The sequence below is a fragment of the Phyllobates terribilis genome, unplaced genomic scaffold, assembly GCF_046119375.1.
Source record: "Phyllobates terribilis strain yellow unplaced genomic scaffold, ASM4611937v1 Scaffold_3__8_contigs__length_932513732, whole genome shotgun sequence".
NCBI lineage: Eukaryota > Metazoa > Chordata > Amphibia > Anura > Dendrobatidae > Phyllobates > Phyllobates terribilis.
Window position 1 is genome coordinate 847,218,674 of NW_027362763.1, and position 23,767 is coordinate 847,242,440.

Genomic DNA, 23,767 nt, shown 5'->3' on the forward strand with positions numbered 1-23,767 from the left:
GTCGCTGCAGCGTCACCGCCGCAGACTAGGCCTCAAACGGAAGCCGCGACCCCTGTGACGTCACACGCCTCGACCCCGAGCGTGACCAAGCAGGAAGTACCACCAGCCTGGTCGCAAGGCCTAGTACCCCCGGGCGCCGCAATACCAACAGCGCCCCCTACCTCCGCGGAGCCCCCGGCCTGGTCGCAGGGCCAAGTAGCCCAGGGCGCCGCCGTCCTTACGGTGCCCTTTACCTTCCAGATACCCCAGGCCTGGCCGCAAGGCCCGGGCAACCCGGGCGCTAACACCACCGCGCCCATAAGACCAAGAGTGCCGCATCTGGGAGAGGACCTGTACGCCCAGCACACGTGCCCGGATGGGCAGCCATTTATATGGCCACCGGAGTTCCACCATCCCCGACTCCGGAGAGAGAGACCCCTGGATGAACCTCTGATCCCGGCTCCAAAGCCCGTTAAGAGGATCTCGCCCCCGCTAGCAGAAGCGCAGTTTGAGTGGGACCCCACCGGAGAAGATCTTATGGGGTTCACTCAAGAGACTCGGGCAGCTGCAGCGGAGCGTGCTGAGTGCTGCCGCCAACAGCTCGAGGACTTCGAGAGGGAGCGGAGAGAGAGGCGGGTCCGGGAACAGCAAGCTCAAATAAGGAGCGCGGAGCAGAAGAGCCGGGCCAGGAGAGACCCCCGTGCAGCGCATAGTCCCCGCACCACCGGGACTGTGATAAAGTTTAACATGCAGCATGGGTGGGGCTTCATCCGAGACCACCACACCGTAGGCGACGTCTTCGTAACCAGGAGAGACGTTGAATCCCACCTACCGGAGGGACACAGAGGTCGTGACCTTTACATCGGGGACGAGGTCACCTTCACCCGGCACAAGTGTGCCAAAGGTCCCTACGCCCTCCATGTGCATCGCCTGACGGAGGAAGAGCTGCGGTGTGAGGAGGAAGAACAAGAGGACCCGGACGGGTCTGAAACTAGAGCCAAAGGTAACCAAAAAGCAAGAGCAGGAGGACGCCGTCGCTAAGGACAGCAAAGCAGAAGCTGTATATAGTTGCCCGTCGGGGCACCGTAAACTGAAACTGAAACCGTAAACTGAAACTGAAACTGTTACTGTTGATAAAATAGTCCCCGTTGGGACCAGCAAGTGTGAACTGTTACCCGTTTTTCCCTTAATCCCACTGACCGAGGACTGAGAGCGGTCATTCCTCCCTAATACCTGGCCGAGGACTGAGAGTGGCCATATCCCTGTATATAGTTGCGCGTCCTAAAGCGCCCCCTACCGGTTTTATAGGAAAACCAGTTTTCCAGAGAGACTGTCGCACTTTACCCGGTCACACGTTGCACAGTGACCGGAGGAGGAGCCAGAGGCGACGAGAATGTTTTATATTGATATAAAACATATAAAACAATATATATATATATATGTTATGCAAAAATTTGTATGTTTTGGTGTTATGTCTTACAGCCCGAGGACGTGCTGTGATTTACCAGGGGGGAATGTAGCACCCTGAGGATTCGGCTGCTACAGGGGTATTGCACCTCAACCCAGAGGTGTGATATTCCACTCCCGGGTAAGGATGGAGTGTGGAACTGAGCTCGGTAGGCTGCATGCACTACACACATCCCATTTCCGAGGAGCAGACCGACGGTACTCCCACTTAGAAATGTGCAGGTACGACCGAGTCTGTTCCTGGCTGGAGTGGGAGGGGGGTGGTACATCCCAAGTAGTGTAGGGGCAGATAGGGGGAGCAGCCTGGGTAAAGATAGGAGCTCATTGGGTGCTGGTCACCTGAGCTCACACATAGAGGGTGTATATAAGGTGGGCACCATCAAAGAACAGGGTCAGTCTGTCAGAGTAAGAAGCAGAGGAGCAGAGCAGCCCAAGAGAGAGAGAGAGGAGAAAGCAAGAGAGACCCAGAGGGGGAAACAGAAGAAAGGACTCTAAGAACCCAAATCCAATCCACGGGTGAAGAGTCGGCATCAGGGTACCGGAACCCAAGCTGGTGGGGGCAAAAACACACCCCAGCCAGAGACCGGAGGCCGTGGGCAGCGTCTGCCACGGCCACCCACCACATCCACCCCGAAGGCATACCACGTGGAGGGTCAGGGAACCCAAGGCCAAGGGTCTCCCAACAGAAGGCCCGAGGGAGCTGGACCTGGGTGGATCACTAGTGGGGACGGCCAGAGAAAGGACAGAAGGAGAGCTCAGGGTCACGCTCCGGACTCGCTTGGGGGTTGGCTGGATCCAGGACCTGGTGGATGCAGCACGGCTCGGGAGGTCACTTGAAGCTGGAGTGACCGGAACATCAGCAGTGAGTAAATACCCTTAACTGCATAACCCGACTCTGTCTTCCTTTAACATCTATGCTGCACCACCACAACCCCCATCCTCTGCACCTGACCCCCTGAGGCTATACCCCACCCGTTGGGGGTTATACCATCAAAAGCTGCACCTACACCATCAGCCTCAGCGGACCCTGCTGCAGCGGCGGCCATAGTGACCGCAATACAACGGGTGGCGTAGTCGACATTAAGAACTTATTAACATCTGTAGGACTGCCACATACAACTGAGTTTGACACCCTGGGCACGGACCGGGTCACAGCCACTCGGAAGACTACAACTCCCATCTGATCCGGCTCCGGATATTCCCCCTAAAGAATATGGCCCAGGGGGCGCGTCACTAGCGTTAGGGACAGGGTAGGTGCCCCTGGTCCCGGATCTTTCAACAGCTGTGTCGTGACAAGTATAGTATATACACATATGATTCCAAAGCATAGTATATATATATGTACTTTGGTACGGTTATTATTATTATTGGTTCCATGGCCTTTTTATATTTTGGATAACAGTAAACAATCTTCCCAATATGGGAGGCACATCTTCTTTAACGTTACAAACTGCACATAATATAAAAGTATAAAGCCATTAAGAGACATTATGCATAGGCAGACAAGTTAAAGTGCAAGGACGAAGAGTCAGTTCAGAAGCGCGAGGGACCTGTCCCAAACCCCCAACGTAGGCCCTGGGGTGGCTGCAGGGCATGAAGATCCCGAGTTGGACCTCCAGGAGAGCCACTTCAGACAGGTTTTTCTTCTGAGGTAGAAATAGCTGCGGTTTTGCATAAAACCAATAAGGAGCACCTAAAGAGATGCAAACTATGTACAGTTAAAGAGTCTGCCTACTGCAAGTCCGCAGGGACAAATGCCTCTAGAAAACCGGGAGGAAACACATGGGAAACATTAATATAAACATAACAATTTTAAACAGGTTACAGCCGCCGGGGCTGCTTAATGCTCGGGTCCCCACCGGGGAAAAGGCTCATTCCTCCCGATGGAGGCTGACCGGTCCTCTATGGCCAAGCGCGAGGGGGCATCACTCCTGGACACCTTGTGAACATCCAGGGCGTACCACCCCCGCACCCCGTGGTGGTGGGTGTATGTAACTATGTCACCCGGAAAGAGGTTCCGGCCAGGGTGTCCCTTTTTCAGCCGCGGCTCGACGTCCCGCCAGCTGACGAAGACGTTGTGCTCATGCTGGGAACTCCGGATGAATCCCCACCCCGCCTCATGGTGGAAGCGAACAACTTGCCCCTCCACACGGGGGCTTGGACGGGTTGCCTCCTCCTGGCGGGCCCTGGACTTTGCAGCCTTGGCGCGCACCTCGAGGCGCTCGCAGCCGACCTCCCTCTGCCGTTGCTCCCGATCGAGCTGGAGGATCTGCTGATGGCACAGCTCGCTCCTCCTATGCGCTTCAGCCCGGCTCTCCCGGGGGAAGCCCATCAGGTTTCCCCCCTGGTTGTCCCAGGCCCACTCTTCAGCCACCGGCCAGGTGACTGCAGGTGCGGGCAGCGGTGACAGCAGGGGCTGCTGCGGGTCCTCAAGAAGTGCGGACCAGTCCGGGTTGGGGTCGGTGGATACCCCAGCAGCCTCAGGTTCTTCTGAGTTGGGAGTTGGGAGGCAGTGCAGGTCCCTGCCGATAGCAGAGGCCTCTAGCTCCGGGGTGAAGACCTGCTCCCAGGTGACCGTGCCGGGCAGCAGATACTCGGTCATGAGGTCCAGGAGGGGCACGGTGGGCTCAGCAGCCGGGACAGGGGTATCACACTCACCCGCTCCTGGGCTACACGCTACCTCTGTTGCTGCCTCCTCCTGTGCTGCTGCTCCTTGGCGGCGGGTCCGGATGCGCAGCAGCACTTCTTCCCGCCACCCAGCGGATGCCGCTTTCTGGGCCTCAGCCGAGCGAGATCCGGGGTTTCCTGGCGGAGAAACTTCATATCTCCCGCTGTTAGGGTTATGCCACTTCGCTCTCTGACGGGAGAAGAACCTGCTAGCACCTCCTGACAAACGGTGGACACAGTGTCCAGCTATCACACTGCTACAGAACCTATGGAACCTAATAGGCTCATACTTAGTTTACATCCCTTCTCACAACCTGTACACCGATGAAGGTCTAATATGACCGAAACGTCTGTTAATTTTTTGCACTTTATTAAAAATATAAAAAAGATTTCATGAGTCTTCTGAGTGCCAGGTCATTTCTCTATACGACTACGGGCTTGTAACCCTACCTGAGCACCACCTCTACTCCAGGAAGTGCGGTAGTTCCTATCTACTTGACCGGGTTGAGACATACGTTAACTCCAACCTGCCCCTCGATTCAAGGCCAGGGTACGAGGGCCGTGTCTCCATCCGCTGCAGGTTCACCCAGAAGCCACGTTCAGGGAAGGAGATCACAATCAAAGACCAAGAGCCCAAGATGGCTGTTTATTAAATATGAAATATTAACTGTAAACTAAATGTGCGTCCTCCACCCTCACCCACTACATGGTTCCCCCTATCTTTTGGTTCCCCAGTCTCCCATTTTCCAGTAGGGGCAGCACACTAGTGCCTACTAGCCCCCTCTGGTGGGAGAAGTGTGGTGTTGGATGTGGAGGTAGGGTCCTGACCATTGCACCGTTCTTACCTCGAAGGAGGGATACCACACCCCATTGAAGAGGTGCAGCATCCCTGTGGAAGTCGAACCCTCAGGGGCACCACATCATCAGCGTACAGATGGTACTGGAAGCCATGGGATTTTATGAGCTGTCCCAGGCCAAGGGTATAGATGGAGACGAGTAGGGGTCCTAGGAAAGAGCCTTGAGGGACTCCAACAGAGAGGGGGAGGGGTGAGGAGGTAGTGTGGGAGTGGGAGACGCTAAATGTGTGGTTAGAAAGGTATGAGGAGATCCAAGATAGGGCAAGGTCTTTGATCTGTAGTAGGAGGCAGTGGTCAACTGTATCAAAAGCAGAGGACAGGTCAAGAAGAAGGAGTACAGAGAATTGTCTGTTAGCTTTGGCTGTAAGTAAGTCATTGGTGATTTTGGTAAGGGCAGTTTTGGTGGAATGGTGGGGGCGGAAGCCGGATTTTCAGTTGTCGAAGAGAGAGTTAGTTGAAAAGTGGGAGGAGAGACCAGCGTGAACATGTTGCTCAAGGAGTTTGGAGGCAAATGGGAGCAGCGATATGGGGAGATAGCTGGACAAGGAGGTTGGGTCAAGGGATGGCTTTTTGAGGATGGGCATGATTGTGGCATGTTTGAAGGCAGTGGGGAAAGTACCAGAAGATAGTGATAGGTTGAAGAGATGGGATGAGTGTGGGGGTGAGGTTGGAGAGGAGGTGGGATGGGATGGGGTCGAGTGCACATGTGGTGAGGTGTGATTTGGAGAGGAGATGAGTAAGGTCTCTTTCCGTGATGTTGGGAAGGGAGGTTATGGGGGTAGGGAAATGGTGTAGAAAACAAAGGGGTTGTGGTGGTCAGACAGTAAAGACTTGCTGTGTTTGGTCAATCTTGTTTTTGAAGTGTGTGGCAAACTCCTCAGCAGAGATGACGGAGGTCGGAGGGGGCAGGGGAGGGCGGAGGAGAGAGTTAAAAGTGTTGAATAGCTGTTTGGGGTTGTAGGATAGGGAGGATATGAGGGTTGTGAAGTAGGCCTGTTTAGTAGAGGTGAGTGCTGATTTGAATGCGAGTGTTGCTTGTTTGAATGCAGTGAAGTCATCTTGAGTATGTGTTTTCTTCCAACGCCGCTGCGCAAACCTGGACGCTTGTCGAAGCTGTTTAGTGAGGTTGTTGTGCCATGGTTGCATGTTGACTCGTCGCGCTCTGCCATGCACAAGAGGGGCGACGGAGTCAATAGCTGATGCGAGAGTGGCATTGTAGAAAGCGGTGGCGCTGTCTGTGTCATGGAGTGAGGATATGGATGTCAGTGGTAGAACAGAGTCAGAGAGTGTGTCTAGATGTGCAAGGTTTCTGCGGGGGTGTGCTAGTTGCCGGACATGGGTGACAGGTGAGGATGACAGGGATGGGAATGTGAGTAGATGGTGGTCAGATAGTGGTAGGGGGGAGGTTGTGAGGTTAGATAGGGAGCAGAGTCGGGTGAAGATAGGGTCTAGTGTGTGTCCGTCTGTGTGGGAGGGCCATAACCCTTCACGGTTGACCAAGTGAGTGTCAAATTATTATGTTGATTGCGCAATCCAACAGGGAACCAGACGGAGACAGTGTGCTCTGCATGAGAGGATTCAAGAGAATCTCTGATCCCGTTTATTTTGCTTAGCATTTTATATTGTTTTGAGTTTATTAATGTCCAATCATCTACAGCCATACTACAGTCTTGAACCAATGTTAGTACAATTATTACGGAAACACATATATGGTCATCTAAGTAATCAGTGACTTCCACTAATTTGTCCCACATTTGTGTAACCATAGGGTAGAGGAAGACAGTACTGGCTATCTTATTGGGTATACTCATTTGTTCTAAATGAGGTCTTCCTGCTGGGCATGGGGTGTTGTCTTTGGCACGTTTATAGATGGTATGAAGAGGGATGGTTCTCATATCTACTTTACTATGGGGGATAAGATAAGTGGCTGGAGTTAGCTGGGCCAACGTACAAGTCCCCCCTACTCCAACTGGGAGCCATTTATACGCATTATTCCCACAGACCCAATATGTGGCTGATGGCAGGTCCCATAAAACAGAGTGCTGTAATACTAATTTATGTACCAAATCGATAAAAACGGTGTTATTTGATAACATACACCATGAAGACATTTGTCTCAGGGGGCTACAATATCCAACATCCGGATTGCCACATGTTGGATCACTAGGCTTATATTCAGAAAATTCATGTATTGCTGCTGTTGGGGTTGTCAGGAGCACTTGGTATGGTCCGTCATACAATGGTTCTAGTCCGTGTTTCCGAACATGCTTCTTCACATAATCTCCAGGCTTGAGGGTATGACAACCTTCTGCATCAGCTGGATCTGGAATAGAAGATGATACTAACGCATGGGTGTTAGTTAAGGCTTTGGCAAGCTGAATCACATATTGCACAACATGATCTGTTTCTTCTGGCTATGGCTGGTTGTGACCCAAATAGTATCTCATAGGGTGACAGTTTGTGTTTCCCTATGGGGGTGGTGCATATGTGATACAGTGCAATGGGAAGGAGCTCAGGCCACTGGGCCGTAGTCTCCTGCATCATTTTGGTTAATTGCCTTTTCAGTGCGCCATTCAATCTCTCCACCTTACCGCTTGACTGTGGATGATAAGGAGTATGTAACGCTACTGTTGATCCGATCATGGTAAGTATTTCTTGATATACACGTGAGGAAAAGGCTTGTCCTTGATCACTTTTGATAACTTCTGGGACTCCATACCGGCAAACAACTTCAGAGACCAACTTCTTGGCGGTGGTAAGGTTGCAGCCTCTACCAATGTATCTTCAGTTGTGGCGGCCATCTTGGTGCACCCTTCCTGTAGTATGCTTCCTTCTGGTGGCAGCCATCTTGGCACACTCGGAATACAGGCAGCAATACACACTACACCTGGAATGTGTATGAGGAAGATCATGATGTATTTCTGTGACTGGTCAAGAAGGTCATACTATTTGTATAACCCTGATTGTTTTCGTCTCTTGGTTCTGTGAACAGTCATGTTTGTTACTATGCTAATTGCATATTATACTAAGCCAGCTAGATGTTTATTTACAAGAGCCCCCTAGTATACCAACTATGTAAATTGATTAGCTGAAAAAATGAGACCTGAGTGAGCCCTGCACCTTTACCTTTGATCTGTGACTGATGACCTTAGCCGCATATGTAAATATAAAAAAGGGTTTTTCTATCCTTCTGCAAAGAGATTTGACACAGAGAATTGAAAGAGACTTTACAGGGAGAATCAAGGATCAGACAATCAGCTTGGAAGCATGGTTTTAACCAAAGAGACACAGATTTTGATTCTACATGATTCCTGCCTAAGGGTATATGGCCATGACTGGAAAGGTATGAATCTGTTCCATTGACCATCAGAGAGCCCATGGATATGTAGCACCCTGCTATTACAGGTACCACAGGACCCAAAAGGGTGCATGGACGGACTTCTCCACAAGAGGCCCTCATTACATAACAGACACCTCCACCGTTCCACCTCATACCACCAGAGGGAGCCCTGTTAGGGATATATATACTGGAGGGTGGAGTTAGGTAGGCAGAGTGTGCTGGCACTTTAGATCAGTGAAGAAGCAGCACGTTAGCTGCTGTGCTGAGGGCCAGCCAAGGCCTAAAGCACGTGCTGACGCCTGAGGGCCTAGAGTGTGGCCGGAGGCAGGAGGCAATGAGAAGAGAAGTGTTGGGGGCAGAGGAGCGTCTTAGGCTCACCCCAGAACACAAGCCGGACACCAGGTCCGCTCCTACAGGGTCCTCTACACCGAGTAGGGATAACCGGCATACTAGGAGGATTACAGACCCCTGGTCAACCTGAAGCTATATTCATTTACAGAACTAGGAACCACGAAGGCCCCAGCGTCCAGGGATAGTGGTTGCCAGAGAAAAGTTCTACTACCAAGCCGACAGGTGAGAGAGTAAAACAGCATAGAAGCTAGGAATAGTTCCAGGCGGGTCAGGAGCTTCAGAGAGAGAGAGGCAGAAACAGACCAGGAGGCCTTATATCCGCTCACTGGGGAGAGTCCAGAAGTGCACCTTTCCTACCAAGTACCCTGGACCGTACCTGCCGTCTACACCAGTAAAGGTACAGAAGCGAACCCCCTGTGTGCGTATCTGTTATTCTCTCCTGGCCCGGCTGGGCCACCTCTCACCTGTATCCCTTCCATCAACCCTGCCCCGGGGGGGTCCGCTCCACCTGTGGGGAGCAGAAACATCTCAGCAGCCATCCCATCAGAGGTCTGCAGCAGCGCTGGTACCCATTTCCAGGAACCACAGGTGGCGTCACGAGACAAAACTGTTATTCATCCCTTCAAGCAACAACCCCTTTTAAAGAGTGACCCCAGGTTACGGGCCCGGTAGCCGACTGCAGTGACATCCCATAGAAGGTAACGGCCTGGGTACCGAGTTTCCCCCATATCCCCCTGGGCGAGTCAGATACATTTGGGTAGATCAGGTTGGGACGATGAAGTCACCTGGCCCCATTGATATGTTGTTTGGAGTTGCCAGGTGGGACCCTCCAGTCGCCTGGAACCCATGGAGACATTTGGAGAAGCCAGATTGGGACCAGCCGGTCATCTGGCCCAATGGAAACTCTCGGAGAGACCAGGATGGGACCCTCGGGTCTCCTGACTTTGTACCTCAATGGACTGCTGCTAGCTTCCTAAGATTGCCGCTACCATCTCTCTGTGGGGGGCCGCCAAATTCGGGGGGGCCACTGGTTGAGGTAATTGGCCCTGGAAGTCCCAAAGTCACAGCTGTTCTATCCCAGGCGGGCCAGTGGAAGGGTGAGACTGTGTAATGTTGTACCATCTTGGGTATTTGCTGGGACTGTTCTTTCTGTTTACTGCCTGTTTTGTGGTTCAGTAAAGTAGTGCCACTCTGTTTTACCCTCACCCTGTGTTGTCTGAATAGTATTATGTGCACAGAAGACCCCTTGTCTTCACAACAATTTTTTTGTTAGGAAGTTGGAAGGGTTAAAAGTTGACCAACGATTTCTCATTTTTACAACAACATTTACAAAACCTTTTTTTTATTGACAATGCACAAGTGACTTTCAGGGGTCTGTATGACAGAAAATACCCAAAAGTGACACCATTCTAAAAACTTCACCCCAAGGTGCTCAAAACCACATTCAACAAGTTTATTAACCCTTCAGATGCTTCTCAGGAATTAGTAGAATGTGAAAGGAAAAAATAAACATTTTACTTTTTTTCACAAAAAATTTATTTTAGACCCAATTTGTTTTACTTTCACAAAGTAACAGGAGAAAATGGGCCCCAAAATTTGTTGTGCAATTACACAACTGATACCCCATATGTGGGGGAAAACTACTGTTTGGGCGCACGGCAGGGCTCAGAATGGAAGGAACGCCATTTGACTTTTTGAATGTAAAATTTGCTGGAATAATTAGTGGATGCCTCAGTCGCGTTTGGAAAGCCCCTGATGTGCCTAAAAAGTGGAAATCCCCCCACAAGTGACACCATTTTGGAAACTACAACCCTCAGGGAACTTATCTAGATGTGTGGTGAGCACCTTGAACCCCCATATTCTTCACAGAAGTTCATAGCGTTGAGCTGTAAAAAAAAAATCACATTTTTCCCACAAAAATGTTTTTTAACCCTAAATTTTGCATTTTTACAAGGATAACAGGAGAAAATGGACCCCAAAATGTGTTGTGCAATTTCCTCTGAGTATGCAGATACCCCATATGTGGGTGAAAACTACTGTTTGGGTGCACACAGGGCTCAGAAAGGAAGGAGTGACGTTTTGGAATGCAGATTTTGATGGAATGGTCTGCTGGTGTCATAGTAACATACATAGTAACATAGTTTTTAAGGTTGAAGGAAGACTAAGTCCATCTAGTTCAACCCATAGCCTAACATGTTGATCCAGAGGAAGGCAAAAAAACCCATGTGGCAAACACTAAGCTCCACATTGGGGAAAAAAATTCCTTCCCGACTCCATACGACAATCAGACTAGTTCCCTGGATCAACGCCCTATCAAGGAATCTAGTATATATAACCTGTAATATTATACTTTTCAAGAAAGGCATCCATGCCCTTCTTAAATTTTAATAGTGAATCACTCATTACAACATCATGCGGCAGAGAGTTCCATAGTCTCACTGCTCTTACAGTAAAGAATCCCCGTCTGTGATTATGATTAAACCTTCTTTCCTCCAGACGTAGAAGATGCCCCCTTGTCCCCGTCTCTGGCCTCAGAGTAAAAAGATCAGTAGAAAGGTCTTTGTACTGTCCCCTTATATACTTGTACATAGTAATAAGATCACCCCTAAACCTTCTTTTATCCACAGTAAATAACCCCAAGTGTAATTGTAGCACCCCGAGGACTCGGCTGCTACAGGGGTATTGCACCTCAGTCCAGAGGTGTGATATTCCACTCCCGGGTAAGGATGGAGTGTGGACCGGGGCTCAGTAGGCTGCATGCACCACACACACCCCATTTCCGAGGAACAGACCAACGGTGCTCCCACTAGATAGAGTGCAGGCACGACAGCTTCTGTCCCTGGCTGGAGTGGGGAGGGGGAGGAAAACCCAGTGGTGTAGGAGCAGATAGGGGTGGGTCTCTGGGCATAGGTAGGAGCCCATTGGTTGCTAGTCACCTGGGCTCACACATAGAGGGAGGTATATAAGGTGGGCACCATCTTAGATCAGGGTTCAGTTCAGAGAGGAGGAGAAGAAGAGAGGAGCTCAGCCAGAGAGGGCTGACAGGGAGCTGTGGCTCAGTCTGGGCCCAGCTCCAGAGGCAAGCCTGGAGTGGAGGCCTGAGACAGCAGAAAGAGAAAGGAGAAGGAACAGGAAGGAAAGTAAGAAAGGAACTGAAACGGAGGAGAAATGAGGCAAGGAACACAAAGAAAGGCCCAGAGACATGAAGGCAGAAGGAACCCCATATTCCCAGAGGAGATACTGGGTGAAGGGTTGGCAGAGCAGGGTACAGGAACCCGAATTGGTGGAGGCGACTAATCCTCAGCCAAAACCGGAGGTCGTGACCACATCTTGGTGCGACCCCTCACTACATCCACCAGAAAGGCATACCGTATAGGGTCAGGGAGACCGGAGAGAGGTTTCACCAACAGAAGGCCCGAGGAAGCTGGACAAAGGTGGGTCACTGGTGGGGACGGCCAGTAGAAAGGAAGAGAGGGGAGCTTTCAGCCACACTCTGGAATTGCTTGGGAGTTGACCGAGTCCCTCACCTGGTGGACGCAGCACGGCTCGGGCGGTCACTGCTGGCCGAAGTGACCGAGCAACAACTGTGAGTAAAGCTTTGGAAACTGCACCACACGTCTCTGTGATTCCTTGCCGCTCCAGCACCACTAGCACTGGGACCCTCACACCATCACTACCACCATCATCCACATTAGCTGCCCTGAGGCAATACTTCTCCCGTGGGGAGTCATCCCATACTCGGCTGCGCAAACAACATCAGCCTCAGCGGTCTGCAGCGCAGCGGCGGTCCCCACTGACCGCAATCCACGGGTGGCGTAGTCGGACACTTATTACCATACAAATAGACTGCCACTGGTTTGACCACCCTGGGCACGGACCGGGTCACCGCCACACGGAGACTACAACCCCCAGCATTCTACAACAGGCCCGGTTCCGGGTTCCCCTGCACAACACAGGCCCAGGGGGTGCGTCATAATAACCTGTCTTGGTATTGCAGACCCCCCAGTCCTCTAATAACCTTGGTCGCTCTTCTCTGCACCATCTCTAGTTCAGTTATGTCTTTCTTATACACCGGAGACCAGAACTGTACACAGTATTGTAAGTGTGGTCGCACTAATGACTTGTATAGAGATAAAATTATGTTCACCTCATGAGCATATATGCCTCTTTTAATGCATCCCATTATTTTATTTGCCTTTGCAGCAGCTGCCTGACACTGGCCACTAAACGTGCGCTTGTCGTCCACCAATACACCCAGATCTTGTAAGTGTTTTACAATTAAGCATATAATTATACATTTTATTTCCTCTGCCCAAGTGCATTACCTTACATTTATCCCCATTAAAGCTCATTTGCCATTTATCAGCCCAAGCTTCTAGTTTACATAGATCCTCCTGTAATATAAAATTGTCCTCCTCTGTATTGATTACCCTGCAGAGTTTAGTGTCATCTGCAAATATTGAAATATTACTCTGTATGCCCCCTACAAGGTCATTAATAAATATGTTAAAAAGAATGGGGCCCAATACTGACCCCTGTGGTACCCCACTGTTAACTGATACCCAGTCTGAGTGTTTTACATTAATAACCACCCTTTGTTTCCGCATTTGAAGAGCCCCTGATGTGCCTAAGCAGTGGAAAACCCCCACAAGTGACCCCATTTTGGAAACTAGACCTCTCAAGGAATTTGCTTCACAGAATTTTACAACGTTGATCTGTGAAAATGCTTCTCCAATGCTTCTGCACTGCAGAGCATCAGATCAGCTTTTGACCCGCAGGGAGGATTCATGTCAGCTCGTGTTCTGAGCTTGAGCTAACAGGTCACCGTCCCTGGGTGACCCCGCTGCCATCTTGGGACCCGGGGTCACTATGGAGACCTTCAGCACAATGCGACCGCATCGTGTTGATGGGCGCACAGAGGGAGCTCACTCCCTCTGCGATGTCGCTGTCACTATTGACATTTGAATGTGGCGGTGCGGCGGTGCTCAGCGTGAGCCCGTGCGATCACTGCACCGCATATATACTTCGCTTTGTCGGAACGCATCTCCTGCCACGTTGTATATAAATGGCGCATGCCAAGAAGGGTTTAAAGCACACTTAAAAATGTGAGGGCTAGGTGTTAGTCGGATCGTCCGGGCTAGTGCATTTCATAAAACTGCCGTAGCATAAGAGAGGTCTTGGAGACGGAATTGGGAAATCCGGATTATGGGGAATGTTGGTCTTAGATCAGTTGCAGAGTGGAGAACACAGGTAGAGTGATAGACAGAGCTGAGGGAGGAGATATAGGGTGAGATAAGTTTGTATCGTATTCTATATTGAATGGGCAACCAGTGCAATGATTGGCACAAGGTAGAGGCATTGGTGAAGCGAATGGACAGAAATATGACCATGACTGTCAGATTCAGGACGGATTGGAGAGGAGAAAGTTTGTTAAGAAGGAGATCAATCAGCAGAGAGTTGCAGTAGTCCAAACAAGAATGAATAAGAGTGATAGTAAGAGTATTTGCAGTTTCAAAGTTGAGAAAAGGTCGGATTCTGGAAATGTTTTAAAGATGCAGGTAACATGAGCAAGTGAGTGATTGCATAAAGGGAATAAAGGAAAGTTCTGTGTCAAATATAACCCCAAGACAGAGAGCTTTCTGCTTGGGATGATATGGTTTAACCACCCAAAGCAATTTCAATATCGAGAATAAGTCGGTTACTAGAGAGAGGAAACACGAGAAGTTCAGTTTTGGAGAGATTTAGTTTCAGATAGAGTGAGGACATAAAGTTAAAGGCAGCGGACAATCAATCCCTGGTATTTTGTATTAAGGTGGGAGTAATGTCAAGAGAAGAAATGTATAGATGGGTGTCTTCAGCATAAAGATGATACTGGAAACCAGATCTGCTGATGGTTTGTCCAATAATTGCAGGGTATAGAGAAAAGAAAGGGGCCTAGGACTGAGGCTTAAGGAACCCCCGATAGTAAGGGGAAGAAGAGAGGCGTAAGAGCCGGCAAAAGATACAGGTTAGGAGTGGTCAGAGAGGTAGGAGGAGAACAAAGAGAGAATGGTGTTCTTGAGGTCAATTGAGCAGAGCATATTGATGAGGAGCTAGTGATCCACAGTATCAAATGCTGCAGAGAGATCCAGGAGAGTCAGCCAGGAGTAGTGGCCATTAGATTTACCTGTAAGTAGATTGTTAGAGACTTTAGTAAGGGCAGATTCAGAAGAGTGTAAAGAGTGGAAACCAGATAGTAAAGTGTCAAGAAGAGAGTGATCTGAGAGAAAGCGGATTAGTTGAAAATGGACCAAGCGTTTCAGGAGTTTAGAAATGAAGGGAATAGTAGAGACAGGTGTGTAGTTAGCAGTAAAAAAAAAAATGGATAGTTGTTCCAGCGTCTGGTAAAATAATTCTTTCTTTATTTTTCGTCCATTAAAAACTTGCAAAAATTACAAAGCTTGCATAGACAGGGTAGGGGAGCAAGACGCGTTTCGAACGCTCACTTGCGTTCTTTATCATTGCATAGCTACACAATGAAAAGGATTTTCTAAAATACTAAAAATGTGCCAATGAAAACAGTTGGAACAAATCACATGACATATTACCAGATTAAGCAACAGGTGCATGAAAACAGTCAATAGTGATACATGCTTTCTCTCTTCAGATTAAAACCCTTTGGGCTTCTTGAATCCAGATTAGATATCCAATGCGCTTCTTTTGTCAATAATTTTCGCTTTATATCTCCACCTCTTGCATGTGGAAAAAGTTTTTCAATACCTAAAAGTTGCAAAGAAGACATGTCACAATTGTGCTCAATAATAAAATGCTTTGCGATAGCAGAGACATTTCTACTGGTATTATTTGAATTAAGTATGTCATTATAATGTTCATTAAACCTAGTTTTTAATTTACGTGTAGTACAACCTATATAAGATTGATCGCATATAGTACAATTCATTTTGTATACCACGTTCTCTGAATCACAATTAATATACTGTTTGATTTTATATTCATTTGAATGATCAGAATCATGAAAAACAGAACTGCACAGTGTGTATGAACACATGCGCCATTTCAGTGAACCACATTTATACTGCCCTTTTTGCTGCAACCAAGTGCTTTTTTTATGTGTGGATTAGAAAAAAAATGTTGGAGAAATGCATGCTAATGTTTCATCCTCAAAAAGTATTGGTAGATGTTTAGCAAACAATTTTTTATTTCTGAAAATGGTGCACTATATTGCAGCGAGATGACAGGTTTACATTTCAAAAATTTATTTTTTACTTTTGTTTGAGGACGCAATAGATCAGTCCGTTTTTTGTCAGAAATTATTTTCTTACCCCTGTCCCATTGGGGATAACCCCTTTGTTTTAATCTTTTTGAGGGTAATATTACTTCATTTTCAACAACTATGGGATCAGAGCAATTTCTGACAATTGACACCAAGGATATTTTAGATCAGTTGTCAAACAAAAGATGGTCATCAGATTACACCTGGATAGGCTGTGATGTTAATTCTTTATATACTTCTATATCATGTTATGTAGCTATGGATGTATTGAGATTCCATTTGGAAAAGTACAGTCCGTATCCTGATGTAATGCAAGAATATATATTAGATGTGACCAATTTTTTATTAAATCATAATTATTTTGTTTTTGACAGAATTTTTTATTTACAGATCCAAGGTGTTTCAATTGGTGCTCGTTTCTCACCTTCTTTGGCAAATCTGACTATGTCATATTGGGAACATTGTTTTTTGTATTCAGACAGTAATCTTTATATACCTAATTTGTCCTGGTATGGTAGATTTATTGATGATATGATATTCATCTGGCAAGGAGATGAATCTGCCATTCCAGGATTTGTTACATTTTTGAATGACAATTCATTTAATTTGCGCTTTACTGTTTCTTATAGTTCAAAAGTTTTGGTGTTCTTAGATTTGATTCTTATGGGCATTCCAGGTGAAATTGTATCCACTGCTATTCATCGCAAACCATCTGCAGGTAATTCCATCATGCATTTTTCTAGTAGTCAACCACAGCATGCAGCTAAAGCCATTCCAGTAGGTGAGTTCACAAGAATTGTCAGAAATTGCTCTGATCCCATAGTTGTTGAAAATGAAGTAATATTACCTTCAAAAAGATTAAAACAACGGGGTTATCCCCAATGGGTATTGGACAGGGGTAAAAAAAATAATTTCTGACAAAAAACGGACTGATCTATTGCGTCCTAAAACAAAAGTAAAAAATTATTTTTTGAAATGTAAACCTGTCATCTCGCTGCAATATAGTGCACCATTTTCAGAAATAAAAAAATTGTTTACTAAACATCTACCAATACTTTTTGAGGATGAAACATTAGCATGCATTTTGAGAAAAGGCTGTAATGTTGTGGCAAAAAAGGCACCTTCATTAGGTGACTCACTTTCTCCAACATTTTTTTCTGATCCACACATAAAAAAAGCACTTGGTTGCAGCAAAAAGGGCAGTATAAATGTGGTTCACTGAAATGTCGCATGTGTTCATACACACTGTGCAGTTCTGTTTTTCATGATTCTGATCATTGAAATGAATATAAAATCAAACAGCATATTAATTGTGATTCAGAGAACGTGGTATACAAAATGAATTGTACTATATGCGATAAATGTTATATAGGTTGTACTACACGTAAATTAAAAACTAGGTTTAATGAACATTATAATGACATACTTAATTCAAATAACACCAGTAGAAATGTCTCTGCTATCGCAAAGCATTTTATTATTGAGCACAATTGTGACATGTCTTCTTTGCAACTTTTAGGTATTGAAAAACTTTTTCCACATGCAAGAGGTGGAGATATAAAGCGAAAATTATTGACAAAAGAAGCGCATTGGATATCTAATCTGGATTCAAGAAGCCCAAAGGGTTTTAATCTGAAGAGAGAAAGCATGTATCACTATTGACTGTTTTCATGCACCTGTTGCTTAATCTGGTAATATGTCATGTGATTTGTTCCAACTGTTTTCATTGGCACATTTTTAGTATTTTAGAAAATCCTTTTCATTGTGTAGCTAAGCAATGATAAAGAACGCAAGTGAGCGTCCGAAACGCGTTTTGCTCCCCTACCCTGTCTATGTAAGCTTTGTAATTTTTGCAAGGTTTTAATGGACGAAAAATAAAGAAAGAATTATTTTACCAGATGCTGGAACAACTATCCCTTTTTTTTTAGCATATTCTGGTGTGGATCCTCCTGGTTCCGTGCAAGCTTGATTATAAGTACTGGGTGAGCTGGCTTTCCTTTTACTATATGTATAGTTAGCAGTGCAGTTCTGTTAAGTAAAGGGGTTATGATGGCGTGTTTGAACAATGACAATAATTAATAATAATAATAATAATAATTCAAATTAGATAAGAGTCACTCCCAAATACCTCTCCTTGGAGACCCCAAATGGGTCTGGTCAATGGAATGTGGCTCAGGTCCCCAAAAAATTAGGAGATCCCCATCCTGCACCCTGGGGATCCCAGGCTGGAGATATGAATGCCATATTCCCATCATGATTTTAGCTTTAGATAGATAGGAAATAGGGCATATATAATGTTATATACAGCACAGACCAAAAGTTTGGACACACCTTCTCATTTAAAGATTTTTCTGTATTTTCATGACTATGAAAATTGTACATTCACACTGAAGGCATCAAAACTATGAATTAACACATGTGGAATTATATACTTAACAAAAAAGTGTGAAACAACTGAAAATATGTCTTATATTCTAGGTTCTTCAAAGTAGCCACCTTTTGCTTTGATGACTGCTTTGCACACTCTTGGCATTCTCTTGATGACCTTCAAGAGGTAGTCACCGGAAATGGTCTTCCAACAATCTTGAAGGAGTTCCCAGAGATGCTTAGCACTTGTTGGCCCTTTTGCCTTCACTCTGCGGTCCAGCTCACCCCAAACCATCTCGATTGGGTTCAGGTCTGGTGACTGTGGAGGCCAGGTCATCTGGCATAGCACCCCATCACTCTCCCTCTTGGTCAAATAGCCCTTACACAGCCTGAAGGTGTGTTTGGGGTCATTGTCCTGTTGAATGGTGAGTAGCCTCGAAAACTCCAATTGCAGCACAGAAGGGTAAGTAGTGAGCCAATTTGACTTGGTGGGACCTACGGTGGTAGATGAGACCCTCATTCCCAGTCGAGGGACTGCTAAGTAAGTTTGTGCCACTCTTGAGAAAAATAAAAAATGCATTCAGTCATCAATCCCTTCTTTCCTAGCCATCATTTCCTTTTTAGGAGCTCAGTTTCTTAGTTTGCTGTTTTTTGTTAAAACTCGAGGTCGGCCAGAAGACTTTCACTTCCACAACTAAGAGTAAATCTCCTGTCGTAATTAGAAGTGGTAATCCGGCCTCCCTCCCACAGAAAATTTCCTGTCTGACCAGATATTAGTGGATAAAACCCTAATTTTTGATGTTACAGCAGAATCAGCTTAATTTCAGCAGTTCACATTTAAAGCCGAGCTACAGGGGATGATGAAGCCTTAAATATGCATATGGGCAAGTCATTTGTAGCCATAAAGCATAGACTTTATATCTGCTTTCAATCAGTTTATAGTATAAGGCTTGCATTTGTTTTATCGCTCACTCGCATGCATGTATTAAGCTTATGCTTATAGCCTACTTTTCTCTACACAAGACTGCAGCTTTACATTTTATAGGCTGACCAAAGTGTCATATAGTCCTTCTAAATATACAAACGTGTTTATAGAGTGAACTTCATCTTATTCTATCTACAGCATCAAGCCATAAATTATATCATGTTAGTTCTGGCATGCAGATTAGTTTGGTACCTAATACTGCACCTATTTTTTTTTTTTTTTTTTTTTGCAATTTGAAAGCCCCCTTTTTTTTCTTTCCAATAAACTATCTATACATAAGCTTGTTTATTTCAGGAAATATTATTGGTTTTTTTTTAAAGGGAACGTAAGAGTAGATTGATAATGCCCAAACCAAACTGCATTATTGCAGCCATGTATGTTTTACTGTGAAAATGCTGCTACATTTCAGAGATAGCCTACTTTTGAAAAGCCAGTTGAGGACCATGCTTCCCCCGCCCTAGTCCCTAAGATTGACAGATCTCTCCATAGTTTCATAGTTTTAAGATTGAAAGAAGACACAAGTCAAATGAGTTCAACCTATACCCTAACATATTGATGCCGAGGAAGTCAAAAACCCAGAGGCAGATGCTAATTGCCTCATAGAAGGAGGAAAAATCCTTCCCAACTCCACAAATAATAATCAGACTAGATCCCTTGATCAACGCCCCATCACAGAATCTGGTATCCATAACCTGAAATATTATACCTTTCAAGAAAGGCATCCAGGCCCTCCTTGTACTTTTGTAGTGAATCAACCATTACACCAGTGGAGAGTTCCATAGTCTCACTGCTCTACCAGTAAAGAATCTGCATCTGTCATGATGATTAAACCTTCTTTCTCTGACGTAGAGGATGCCCCCTTGTCACCATTGCAGGCTGGGCTGTAAAAAATATAATCAGAAAGATCTCCGTACTGTCCCCTAACATATTTGTAAATAGTAATAAGATCACCCCTAAGGTTTCGTTTTACCAATAATCCCAAGATGGATAATCAGTCTTGGTCACACTCATAGGGTGAGACCTATCAGTCATGAGAAGCAAGAAATGGAGAAGCCACAGAGGACCTGCCTCGAGTAGTCATCCGAGATGCATAGTCTCCGGAAGACTTTTCAAAGTATGTTTTCTCTGAAACTCTCCAATAAAACATACAGTATATGGCAGCAAAAACACATCTGGTCTCTGAATTATGCTGCCTGTGGTCCAGACAGCATGAATCTACTGTCAGGTTCACTTTAATTACAGCATTTGCATGTATTGTTTAACATTTTTTTCTTTTTCAGGAGGATAGGGGGAGGGGTGTAAAGCATCAGCAGTTCCACCATTGTTTTCTATTTTGTGGCATTCACTATTTGGTATAAAAGACATATCATACCATGATAACTTTATTCCATGGATCAATGCAATTACAGTGGTGCAAAATGTATACAGTTTTTTTGCACAATAAAAGTTTTTTTTCTTAGAAAATAATTTGCTTTTGTGTCACTGCATTAAAAAACTCATCAAATTTGTATCTTTCTGACAATGCCATTTCTCCAAAGTGTCCCAGGAGCCATATTTCAACATGACAACGCCAGTTCGCATGTTGCTTGTGCTACTGTAAGCAACCTACATGGCTTAAACGTGCTACAATCACATACAGCGTCTCTGGACTTGTCTTCCATCGAGCACATTTGGGACGTAATTTTACGGCAATAGCAAAAGGAGCTGCCAGCAGCGGATCTTGATGATATGCGTGTCAAAGTGCATTCAGCGTGGCAGAACATTCCTCAGACAACCAATACTAAACTTAATGATCGCAGCCAAGGCGTGTAAGTGTGGGGATTTCTGCAGGTGACGCTCATACTTGATATGTTTTGAAAATTTTAATTGTATTTTTTCATCATTTGCATATCATTAACCAGTTCAAGAACTGGCCATCTACCCTATTCCTGACTAGACACATTTTTGTTTTTTGGTACATGAAGTTTAAATACAGTAACTGTATAAAAATTTCTCATTCAGATATTCAAGTAATTTTTGCATCTTTTTTTCTTGATACACGGGGATTCATTCCTATGTCACTGTCATATTCTCTCTTTTTTCATTTTGCTGATATTGGACAATAGCAGAGAAAAATCAAACAGCTAAGTGTCTACCTTTCCCCTTAATTTTATGACCTCAAAAAATTACTAAAATACATTTAATTAGAGAGTCGATATTGACTTTTAGGATTGCTACTTCCTATAGGTGGCACTAGAGTTCTAGTCCTCTTCCTCTCTGAAAAGATAATTTGCATATTTACCAGAGGAGCATTACAGCTTAAAAGTCTCCTCACCTTGACATGCTTAACATGTCACTCTCCACAAGGAGAAACATTACCCCTTGGATCCTTGTCAGACGCCTCTCACCCAGCCAAACCAGATCTTACACTTTGCACTCATGAGGGGCAGTACCCTAAAACACAGTGTCTGTAAATTGAGATTCTGGTTCTGGCTTTTATCTTAAGTCATGTGACAAAACTGGTTAAAGAGTCGATATTGACTTTTAGGATTTCTACTCCCTATAGGTGGCACTAGAGTTCTAGTCCTCTTCCTCTCTGAAGAGACAATTTGCATAAAATACATTTAAAAATTAGTTCACCGTTCTGTAACAAATATTTGTATATATCAGACATAGGGTTTTTTGGGGTGTGGTGGGGGACGCTGGTAACAGCTATTTGCTTGACAGTGGCACTTTTTATTTATTTCTTTTTCATTTATTTTAAGCGTTGTACAGTTAGTCAATAAAAGACTTTTGGAGGGACAGTTAGATGTTAAAATATTTTTAGTTTCATCTTATTTCCCTTGTAACTGGTATATCAGCTCCAGGGAAATACAGCCTTTTGGCTGCATAACAGAGCTGTGTATGTCTCCTGTGACTCAGCAGCTCCTATTCCCTCCTTATGCCACATTCACATGTTCAGTATTTGGTCAGTATTTAGCCTCAGTATTTGCAAGCCAAAATCAGGAGTGGGTCAAAAAATACAGAAGTGATGACGTGTGTCTATTAGGCTATGTGCCCACGATGCAGAAATGCTCCGGATTTTTCCTGAGCGTTTCTGCATCTCCCTGGCAGAAAAAACGCATGCGGATTGTACATGCGGATTGTACATGCGGATTGTACATACGTTTTTCCTGCCAGGGACATGCGGATGTGAAGCGTTCTTCACATGCTTTTCCGCATGCGGGTTGACAAGCGCTTTCCAAGCGATTTGGGCATCACTTAGAAAGTGCTTGTGACAACTTGGTCACCCTATATAAATCCATGTAACCGGCATGGATTTATATAGTGTGACCGTAAAAGAATGTTAAAAATGACGTCAGCGCAGGTCCTTGAGTCCACCGCGAGCTGCCGGCAAGCACACCGGGGGCCATCAGAAGGTAAGTATAATGTATATTTTTTATTTTATTCTTTTTTTTTTTACAGGTTCTATGGTACCCGGGTCCGGAGGAGAGTCTCCTCTTCTCCACACCCGGGTACCATCCGCACATTGAAACGCTTGGACTCCGCATCTACATATGCAGTCTTGCGGAATTGGCGCGTTCCAATGCAAGTCAATGGCAGCGAAAACGCAGCGCTTCCGCAAAATAATTGGTAGTGCTGCGTTTTTTTCCGCAATGATAATCCGCAGCGGAAATTTCCGCAGCATGTGCACAGCACATGCGGATTATCATTGGGGAACATGGCAGGCCTTCTACCAAGCGTTTTTTAAGCGTTTCTGCAGCGGAATCGCTTAAAAAACAAATAGTGGGCACACAGCCTTATACTTTTCCTCTGATTGTTCCACTCCTGATTTTGGCTTTCAAATACTGATGTGAAATACTGACCGAAATACTGCCATGTGAACGTGGCCTTATGCACAGCTATCACTTGATTGGAAGAGGAAGAGCCATCAGCACTTCTTATTACTGAATCCATAACGTTTCTTAGGCTATGTGCCCACGATGCAGAAATGAAGCAGAAAATTTCTGCAGCATTTCTGCATCTCCCTGGCAGAAAAAACGCATGCAGATTCTGCATGCGTTTTTCCTGCAGAATACATGCGGATCCACATGCGGATTCACATGCGTTTCCGCATGCAGATTGACAAGCGCTTTCCAGGCGATAGCATCACTTGGAAAGTGCTTGACAACTAGGTCACACTGTATAAATCCATGCAAACAGCATGGATTTATATAGTGTGACCGTAAAAATTAAAACTAATAAAGCTATACTCACCCCTGATGCCCGACGTGGCTGCAGTGCTGCTTCCTGTCTGGTTCCTGGATGCCGGCATATCGCGAGACAGAGCGGAGAAGGACCTGCGGTCACATGAGTGTGACGTCACCGCAGGTCCTCAAGCAATGCCGGCATTTAGAGAGAAGCCTTCGGAAAGGTGAGTATAAACTTTATTTGTTATTTTATTCTTTTTTTACAGGTACAATGGTACCCAGGTCTGGATGAGAGTCTCCTCTCCTCCAGAA